Raw genomic sequence first — 10804 nt, forward strand, 5'->3', positions numbered from 1 at the left:
CGAACCCCGACCAACTTAGAGGGGCTGCTGGAGCAACGAAAATAAAAATAAAGGGAGAGAGAGAAAATTTTCACCCTTTACAGGTAAAGCTTCCTTCTCTCTTTTTCCACTCCATCTTATTCCCCACCGCCCTTTTAATTCAATAGCTAACCTGCTTTTTATAACGCGACGAGCAAGCGGAAGTCGCGCGCTCTACGTCTACAGCAAAAGCCTCTCCACTTTTCCAAATGAGATAGTATCACCTTCTCTCTCTCTCTCTCTCTCTCTCTCTCTCTCTCTTTCAGGCTCTTTCTTCAACCGCGCACACTCTTATTATCTTATTCCTTTCTTTTAATTTTCTCACTCTCTGATATTATTTAAATCTGGTTTGATATATATAGTGATTCATCTTTCAAAATCTTAATCTTTTTTCGGATATTCTTATCCTTCAGCGATTTTTCTATTCAATGGCTAATTTTTATTTTCAGGAAATTTCGCTTTGTACGTCTATAGGCGAAAGCTTTTATTTTTGCAAATGAAATAGTACCATATCCTCTCTCTCTCTCTCTCTCTCCCTTTGCTCTTTCTTCAACCAGAATTTTATACAATCTCATTTTTAATCGTAATTTGGTCACTCTCGGACTCCTTTAAGTCTTTTTGTCTACGACAAGAATGACATCCAGTGCTCCATACTAATTTTCTGATCTTATTTTCTATACACGTAGAGATTTCTGCTGAAATTTCTTTTCATCGCAATTTGTGTCTCGTGGAGTTTTATCCGAAGCTGCAGCGACGTTCTCTAGCCTCGAAGCTGCTGCTCTTTCCAAGGGGAGTACTGGATATCAAAGAAATTTAATAAACAGCAGAGAGAAAAGCAGCTTTGTCCGTTCGATACTCGACATTCCTTTGTTAAAGAGAAGATAATTTATAACGAAGATTCTTATAGAGAAAAATTGTTGCTTTCAGGTGTTTTTGATTCCTTTTTCATTTGGACAAACGAATACGTGTACAAAATTCAGTTGCAGTGCGATAGATAAAAATTATAAAGGAATTTACAGGGTGAGAAACAAGAGAAACTATGATGAAAAATTCGTTTAAAAGAATAATATGAATTTTCAATGTTGGAGTAATTGCAACAAATACCAACGAGATTAAAATTCCATGCACTAATTCTCGTTGCAATTTTTCAAATAAAAAAATGTATTTAAGAGTCGGAGTAGAAACCCAAAAAGGAATTAAACGCGAGGAAAGAAAGGAAGAATGTTTCAAAAAAAGGATATTAATACAAAAGTGTATGGATTTTGGACGTGGAGTGATTACCAGAGACAGAGAGGAGGAGGAGGAGAGAGAGAGAGAGAGAGAGAAAGAGAGAGGGGTGGGGGATGAAAATGGGATGGTTTTCCTGGGCAAGTATACAGGTTGGCGGAGGTTCGCGATCGATTTTAAACGAGCGAGCGAGCGAGACGAGCTTGTGCCGAATTGACAGTGTGTCGAATGCAGTCGTGCGAAATCTCCAATCCCAGTTCAACTACCCTGCTGCTCTTGCGCCTATGCTCGTCCCTTTTTTCCACAAACTCCCCCCCCCCCCTCCCCCCTCTTCTTTCCTCGTGAAAAACTTTCGAAAAACTAATACCGATACACTCAACCAACCCTCCATGTTTATAATCATCTAATCTTCCAATTTCAATTAAAACCTCCATAAATTTTCCTGCTCCACAAAAGACCAAAAGAATTTGATTTTCCTTGGCCCTACATCAGTCAGTCATCTTTGAAAAACGTAGGAAACGCATGGAGAAGAATTTCCACCGGTGCACAATCGCCTCGTTTTAAAATTCCAATTAAGCTTCGTTAATTTTTTCGCCTTCGACATGCGCAACGACGAACCGAGCGGAGAATTTTACTTTCAAAGTTTTAGGACAAGCCGGTGGCACCAGGCGACGCACAGGTAGACAGGAATTTCTGATATTACATACCAAAAGCTGGAATGCTCGATAACAATCTCGAGAGAGTGCAGGAGATCCTCGGCATAAGCCAGACGCGCTTCACTCTTACTCTGTATATACTTTTGTGCTCCCTTGTCTCGCGCCAAAACCATTCCTTGGCACAAATATTTCCTTCTTTCTCAAATATTTCTCCCGCATATATAAAATTTATAATAGAAAAAATGTAGCAACTCTGCGATAGAAATATATAATTATATATATAAGAATATGGTCGATCGGTGTCAGTCCCTCCTCGCTTATCGCTCAAATGGGCTGCATGTTGAGATAGGTCGTTCCACGAGGATTTAGTGGCTTCGTTAAGCTGGAAGCTTCATTCAATTTTCTCCAATTTGCAGCAATTTGTGCTCACAGTAGCGCGCCTATATGCCCTTTGCAACCGGTGGAACTCGGTCTGATCACAGTTTTCCATCTCCACTTTTCATTGCTCTCCTCTATCAACTCTCTACTTTTCTCTTTATTTTTTTAATTTCTACGACGAATAGCGCGATATATTTATATTCAGAGTTCTATCGCGAGTGGAGGATACACCGACACTGGTAATGATTAAAACAGAGTCACTCGTTTCGAGTGGCAAAAAAAATTGCAAAAATATAGTATATATATATATATACAGAATGGATTAATTCGCGTTTCAAGTGATTCGAGATGGCGAGATACGCCTATGGACTCGATCGCTACGATTCATTAGCAATTTTCGTTCCTTCGATATCTCAACTACTGCTTGATTTTTATTTTTAAACTATAATCGACCGCGATGCACGTGCGTATGCGATTGGAGTTGCGCGAAAAGTGGAAGGGTGGTGGCGTGCACGGTACGTATACACAAGTGCATGTACAGTGGTATCGGCGATAGTTATAGTGGCGATTAGACGAGAAAGCCGCGCGCTCGCGCGTCGAGTGGGAAAACATTCGCAGAAATCGGGCACCGAATGGAATAACTGACGTTTCAGGCGAATTGGGAATGTGAGATATGGATGGAACTCGATCGGTGTACAAATGAAGCACGCTGGAGAGTCGGCAAGTGCCTGGCTGGATATTATAGACCTGTGAACAAGGCAGAGGGGTGGTTTCCTGCTAAATTGAAACGCTCCAAGGTAACGTCTAATGAAAGCATACGCGCTCGGCTAATATCCACCCCACTAGAATGTAATAATTTCAGAATGGTACTTCAGCCAGCCGTGTACTTCTACAACAAAGCTTAACCATGCGTATAGCTATTCGAATCGCGCACCGCGATTGACTCTCGCGTTTCGCGACAACCTCGCGTTACATCCCCCCTCCACCCTGTAGCCCATCAAATTTTAACCACGTCGTGAAAAAGCTGACTACTCGATTGTTTCGATGGATATATATATATATATATATATTCTAGGAGCTGAGATAAAAACTCGAATATCTGACGGATTAATTCATACTTTTATTTCGGCGAGTCGAGGTATTCGTCAATTATTGTAAAATAAAGCTTTGGATATTCTGGACACCCTGACCCTACACCTCGATCGACTCGCGCTTCTTGGCGACAATATCTCAGCTTACATCCCCTCAAATTTAGCCCGATCGTGGAAAAGCCGGCACTCGAGCTATTCCAAGGGAGATTCAAAGCACCGCAAGTTTCTTCGAGCTGAGAGAAAATTGAAAAACTTGACGGTAAAACTGTCCTATAACTCCGAGTCGGTTGCTTGCACCAAACTTATCTCTTCCCCATGCTCGATACGTTCTAAAAACTAATTAAAGTTTGGACATACACGCGAAACTTTCTCCCGGGCACAGTGCCATATATATATATATATATATATAGTGGGCTGGATTAAGAACTTTCCTCTTCCAGAAAGATCTGTCCAAGGAGAATCCTGAATCCATCCGAAAAGAAAATTAATTTCAGAGCACAGACTTCTTCACTCCTTATCCTTTACAACGTCGTCTATGTCTTAGTAAAGACATTCCGTTCCTTCTTTAATTTTTCTCTTTTTCTAAACTCGCGACACGTCCTCTACTACGACATGCCTCGCAAGGGATTCTTAAACGGAGAGCACGCACGCCAATTCTAATGCTGATAATTTTTTTAAGTGTAAAAAGTCTCTATCGGGTATGTTTTGCCGGACGGATAATTCCTTCGAGAAAGGAATCTATGAGACTTGATTCCAAGTGTAATTTTAACACTCCAATACGCTCTATGAACGATAAATATTATTTTTATATAGTTCACAGCATAAGCTCCGTCATGAAGACCTGAAAAAAAACCCTACCTAATACCGGAAGCTATAATATATATCTATTTAATACGCGAAGCTAAATAGCCTACCTATTTCAGAAAGTTAAACCTGAAAATGAAAAACACACGCGCGCAAAATAGGTAAAATCGCATCGAAGAAGCTGAAAAACATGCAGAAAAATAAAAAATGGTTTTAACCGAAGGAGGACCGATTGGAACCTACACGTAGGTTTTCGGTCATTCTTAGGTTAATACAAAAAATTCCACGGTTTTACCCGTGGGACTCACTGGGTGCATCCAGAAGCACAGCTGTTCTGTGAGCGCTTACTGAGCGCTCGCAAGTAGCCGATTGGTGAGCGCTAAGCGATATACTGGGCGTCTGGACATTACGTTCATTGCTCACTCATACATAAAAGGAACATAATATTACAGCTATACTTTAAATATATATATATATATATATATAATAGTCGGATTTCAATGAGCTTCTATCTTTTAACCTTACCATTATTTATTCTTGCATGAATATCCTCCGTTTCTGTAATTGCATATAATATTCCATTAATATTGTATTGCTGCTCAAATGCCATGTTTTATTTTCTAAAAAGTTAATTAAAGTTTCTTCACTTTTAAAAGAAAATACGAAATTTTTTACAACGAAACGGTGTCTCAGACTACTTGCAATCATTTCAAATTTATTTTACTGATTTAGGGATGTTAAGTAACTTTTAAATTTCGCGCGAAAACTTCAGAGTGAGCAGAAAGTGAGGCTGAGTGAGCGACTGAAAATTAGGCTCACGAAAATGGCGGGCGCCCACTCTGAGCAGCTTAATGAGCAGTTTCATCCATTACTTTTGTCTAGGAGATTTGGCGAGCGCTCACTGAGCGGTTGTGCTTCTGGATGCACCCACTCTTGTTCGGCGATATTGCAACCATGTCTCTCTGCAAGATACCTATGATGCTGGAGCGATGATGAATTTGATGAAAATCACACGCGACGCGAATTTTAAGAACAGTACGCACTACGTGCACTATACGACGCGAATTTTTCGAACTGCACTACGCGACGCGGGTTTAAATAAACTTTATTTCGTGGTGCGAATTTTTCATATGTTACGAACGATAAGGATTTTCGGTACGCACGCACTTATATCTCATAGCAAGATCTGCACTCGCTGTAACAAAAAGAAAAGAAAAGATGAGCTTATTGAATTCATTTTTATAGAATTGATTTAACTCTTTAATGTAGCTTAAAGAAACAAAGATGGCTACTTACAGGCTGTGAAAGTCCTCAAGGCTTTTGTCCTTGGCCGCTGCGATCACCCAAATAATGCACCACCACAACACCTCGCGCCGCGAACTGCAATGTTTACAAGTTTTTACGATTCTTAGAAGAACTTTTCAACGTACAACAGAAAAATACTTTTAGTTTACTCGCACAATGCACTTCACTAGTAAATTTGTATTTGAAGAAATCGACCAATTATAAATTAGAAAATGCCCGAATTTCGATAAAATTAGTTTAATATAATAAAGAAATTGCATTTGTATGATTAAATTATTGCCAGTAGCTACGAAAGATATACGACGAACGATTCACTGACCTTCGGGACGCGGGATTTTTAATACTGAACGGTCACTAGCGGTGAATAATGGGATCGCTCAAAACGGAGAGCGCTGATTGGGCAGCTTACTGAGCAATCGTTTCTGATTGGTTGTGATCGATCTAAGATCGCGCCAAATCTGGTGCGCCTGCGCAGTAAGCCGACCAATCAGCGGGTCCGCATTTTGAATTTTCCATTTGAAATTATTTCCTGCTACAATTATGAAAAATCTCAATTTATAATTCAAATAACAGCAAAATTCCTTAAAATCGACAGTCACAGAAAAAAATAAAAAAAATCACAGGCTTGGTAGGAAACGGTGGATGTATCTTTGACATCAGTATGGGCGCGGTAGTCGTTGTTAAACTCGTCACAAGTGGATTTGGTCCGCGGACTCTGATCCTTTTGCGGGATGAGCTTCGGACTTACTGCTAAAACGTGGCAAGATTTACTCGAAAACTTAAGTCTAGGCTAAAGATTTATCGCGTCTCCCTCCCCTCCCCCTTTATACGTTACGAAAAGAACATTCACGCGCTGCAGCGACTTGCATTTTTATGAACTTTTCCTCCCGTTTTTTTTCCTCCCTTTTTTGCCACCGGCCCGAGCTTTTATCTGGCTGAAATTTTAACAACCGACTATACGCGATCCTCCGCCAACGAATAAAGATTCTCCCTTATTTGCTTTATACAGCCAGTGAGATTATCGAGATTGAACGGATGGAAATAAAGCGCGGAGTTAAAGTCGAGTTGTTGCGAAAAAAGTGAGGAGTTTGGCGTGAATGGGCAGTTTGCTTGGATCCCGCTGTGTGTGCCTTGGCTTTCCAAGGGAATATACGCAACATAGATAGAAGGGGGGAAAGGGGGTAAACAATGGCCCAGACCCAGGCTGATGTTAGACGCGCCCTGTAAATATCACCAGTGGCAATAGTATTGATCGTTGGAGCAGCAATGCTCGCCGTAAGCAAAATGGACAAAACTTTCGACGTCGCTTACTCGGCCGGTCATTCTACTTAATTGAAGCTTCGAGCTTCGGGCGTGAAACGTTCGGAGAGTCGAGTCGAGGAAGTGGCAGTCATCGGGAAACCGATAGATTCAGCCGTGGGAAAACTTGGATCTATCGCTGCCAGTCGTATCTATATTTATCAGCTCTTGGCTAAATTTCTATTGCTGTTTTATAATTATTCGGGAAGTTTTGCGTTTATCGTACATACATTTCCAGTTGAGAGTTGGCTAGCCCGTGCATATATTGATGTCCAAGGAGTTCTCGTTGCAGGGAAATCATTTGTGTGAATGATTTCATGAGACCAGCTTAATTTTTGATGATATGAGTCTCGTTGCAGGAAAATGATACATTTTGATGATTTTACGAAACGAACATCATTTCCGAAAATGCAAGTCGACGAGAAATGAAAATATTTTATTTGAAGCGTCGAATAAAGCAAATGATAGATTGTGTCATGGGAAAGCTTACATCTACTACTGCTAAAATAGAATCTATCTATAATAAAACGAAATTCCAGTTGAATTGGCCAGAGCATGCACAGGTGTCCAAAGTGCTCTGGTAGCAAGGAAATTATCTGTTTGGTGAATCGTAGGAGACGAGCATCGCTTCTGACAAGTCGGTGCCAAATAAATTTCACATCTCAATTAGTTCTCGTGGCACGCGCCGCCACGTGAGTCAAACCTGAAGGGGCGTACAGCTGAAAGCCAAGCAGATCCATCAAGTGTTGTCCGTGGCAGGATTCTGCTCCGGGCGTATTATCTAGCATGATAATAAATATTTTTCACCAAGCTGCATCGCCATTCGCCCATCATCCACGTGTTTACACGCGTGTGTGTGTTTGTGTGTGAGTGTGTGAATGACGCAGGCTTATGAAAATTTTCCTAATCTACTGGTAGATTCGCACGTGATCCCTGGACAAGTAGTCTTTCATGTTTTATTTTGCTTGTCTCTTCTCAAACTTTCCCATAAGCATACATTCGTATATCCACCTGGAAAAAATCATTTAGAAAGATCCAAGAGTCCTTTGGATATTATTCAAAGCTATTTGTTGAAAAATCAACTACCTGTTTATGTGTGTATGACTGACTTATAAGATTATAAAAATATTCCTGGTCCACTAGTAAATTTTTCTGATGATCCTTGAACCAGTGATCCTTCACATTTTTCCACATCTCTCCTCAAGCATTCCCACAGCAAAAAAACATATCCACCTGGAACAGACAATGCATATATTTCAATCCTTCGAAAGACTAATTTAGAAAATTCCAGATTTAACCGTTTGGAGACAGTGTTAATGAACTTTTGCAGAATTTTCGTGAAAACTTGCGTTCTACGGAGGTTCAATGACCGGATTGCACGGCAATCGTGATAAAATAGATCGCATGTATGGTTTTACTGGCTAAAATTATATGCATACGAGCACGCTGGAATTGATTCAATACTGCATAATTATTCCCTTCTGCATCCGAAAAAAGAGACGTACGCTCGTTTGAAGAATAAAAACTTGCACGAATTTGGCACTGTAGTGTACGTGTATACAAAGTTAATTGATAAAATTGCAAGATTAAATAATAAATTAAAACGACTGGAATTAATTGTTTCATTAATATATAAATTAAAAGCAATTGTCAAATGATACTGGAATCGATTGACTCGTAGGTTAATCTTTGCACAGTCAACAGAATCGCGGGCAAAGACATATGTTTGAAGAGAAGGTGGTAATATATACATGACTCCTGCTCGGATACATCGTCGTACAACATATTAACAGCTTAGCCGGTAAGCCTTTTATATTACATTTTTCCCTCTATGGGGTCTCTCCTAATCCAATGGGGTAGTCGCGCTCCCCATAATATCGGGGACCGTAAGAGGGGTATGAGAGAGGGGGAAGGCCACGGCACGAAAAAGCTGGCCGCCGACAAGCCGATATTTAACCCCCGCTAACGCACGCCGGACGGCCACTACTGTATATACAGCACACGCGCGTTCACGTAAACTTTCACACAGGGTGCAAAAAAAATATCGAGTAAACCCCATAAAGATCTGCACTGCTTTCCTCTTTATGGAGAATACCAGGCTTTTTTCCAGGATAGCTGGACCAATGACATTGTACAAAAAAGTCAACCCTAAAACGATAGTCCTATAACGTTATCAATACAAGCATATTTAAAAACCTTGAAGAACCAGAATATTGTCTTCCGGTTCTCGATAAAAGGAAATGATTCGAGAGGAAAAGCTCGCTGATGACGAGACACGTTGTAGTTTCCCTAATACTTGGCTCGCACATATAAATCATTAATAAAATCATTAAAAAATCTGGAGGAGCCACAAGACTTTGTTCTGGCTTCCGATAAAGAGAGGAAGTTCTAAGAGAAGAAAAGAGCTATACAGTAGAGGACGAGCGAGACAGTACGGCGTGATTTGGAATTTGATCTTAACAGCGAGGCGGCGCGAGCGTTATACTTGGCTCGATATAGCTGGCAATCCGGCAGTCTGCAGTTAATTTAGAGGCCATTTCCTCTGTAAATAGCCAATAAAAGCGCGCGCCGCGTGCGCTCGCGCGCTACTCCGAGGGATGAGACGGACGGACAGGCTCTAAAGCAGAGGGACCTGGAGGGGCAAAACGCAATATTATAAAATTTAATGCCTTGGTTTACGGGGCCGTGGAGCTTGGCTATAACCTCTCTCCGCCCGATATTTACTGGGCAATCGCACCAGGCGCGATATTGCCAGGACCCGCTGTCCCGTATTTGACCTTTCGATTTTTCCTCCCTTCCAATCGTAAAATTTTCCACGGCATCGCCAAACTGATTGTGCTCTCCTCCTTACCTCCCCCTCCTCCATCTCTGGATCCTCCTGTATGAAATTTCTATATCAGATCAATTTCCATTAATCGCTTCTGCTCTCCCTCTCCCCCCACCCCCTTTTTCTTGCTCTCTTCTTATCCTTGTCCATAAGTCGTCTAATATCTGTCTTTCAGACTCTTTCTCCATCTATACATCCATCTACTCGACTATCCAGCACTCGCTTTCCGATCTTTTATACGAACGAGCTTCGTCTAGTCTCGTTAATACAATCATTTCTTTCTCATGGCATTTAAGAAGATCCCTTTTTTCGGTCGATGAACTCCATTTCCAATATTATCCATTTGCAGTGTAATAATACGAGCGTTAAGATGCGAGTCGATAATGTAAACTAATCGTATCAGTTGATTTCTAGCATTTGCCACGCTCTCTCTCTCTCTCTTTCTCTCTCTCTCTCTCTCTCTCTCTCTTTCTGTTGGCAGTCCTTGGCCAGCGAGAACGCAAAAATAGCCGTGCGAAGCGGAGAAGTTGGCTTCGTATGCGAATTGATCCTGGCTCGAGTATAATTTGAAATAAGGATAAGACAGAAAAAAAATATCGGATGACCATATAGAAATTCTCTCGTAAATTTTGGCTGGCGCGTTCTAATATCATTTATATGTACATATAAACAGTACAGCGAGTACATATACAGAGGAACGTAATAAACGAACGCGCGTTACGTGGATTACTCGTTAAGCGATCAATTTTATTGGGTGCTCACGCGTGTATAAACTTGTCCTAACACAGTGAAATCCGAAAGTAGATATAGAGTGGAAAGATCTATTTGTCCCGTGCAGTAGCGTTTTCTTTCTCTTTAAGTATATGTATGTATATATATAAATAAGGGGGAGGAAGAGAGATAGATAGAGGAATAGGGGAGGGGGGAAGTAGGAGGAAAAGGAGGATGAAGGGAAGACTGGGTAGAGGAGAAGGTAGGTAGCGACGTCACCACGGAAATCAAGAGTAATGCCAACACGAAACTGCACTACCCCTCGCGCACCCTTCCTTCGACCAGACCCTCTCTCTCTCTCTCTCTCTCTCTCTTCGTGAAACACGAACACAAATACAAACACCCCCTCCTTTCCACATCTTCCTCTCTTCCTCTTTCGGTGAATCTGCGTCTCTCCTCTCTCCCCACGGTATATCTCACCTCTCGGT

This window comes from Prorops nasuta, unplaced genomic scaffold (assembly GCF_024137725.1).
Source record: "Prorops nasuta isolate Cenicafe-Biocafe unplaced genomic scaffold, Cenicafe_Pnas_1.2 PNAS00032, whole genome shotgun sequence".
Classification (NCBI taxonomy): Eukaryota; Metazoa; Arthropoda; class Insecta; order Hymenoptera; family Bethylidae; genus Prorops; species Prorops nasuta.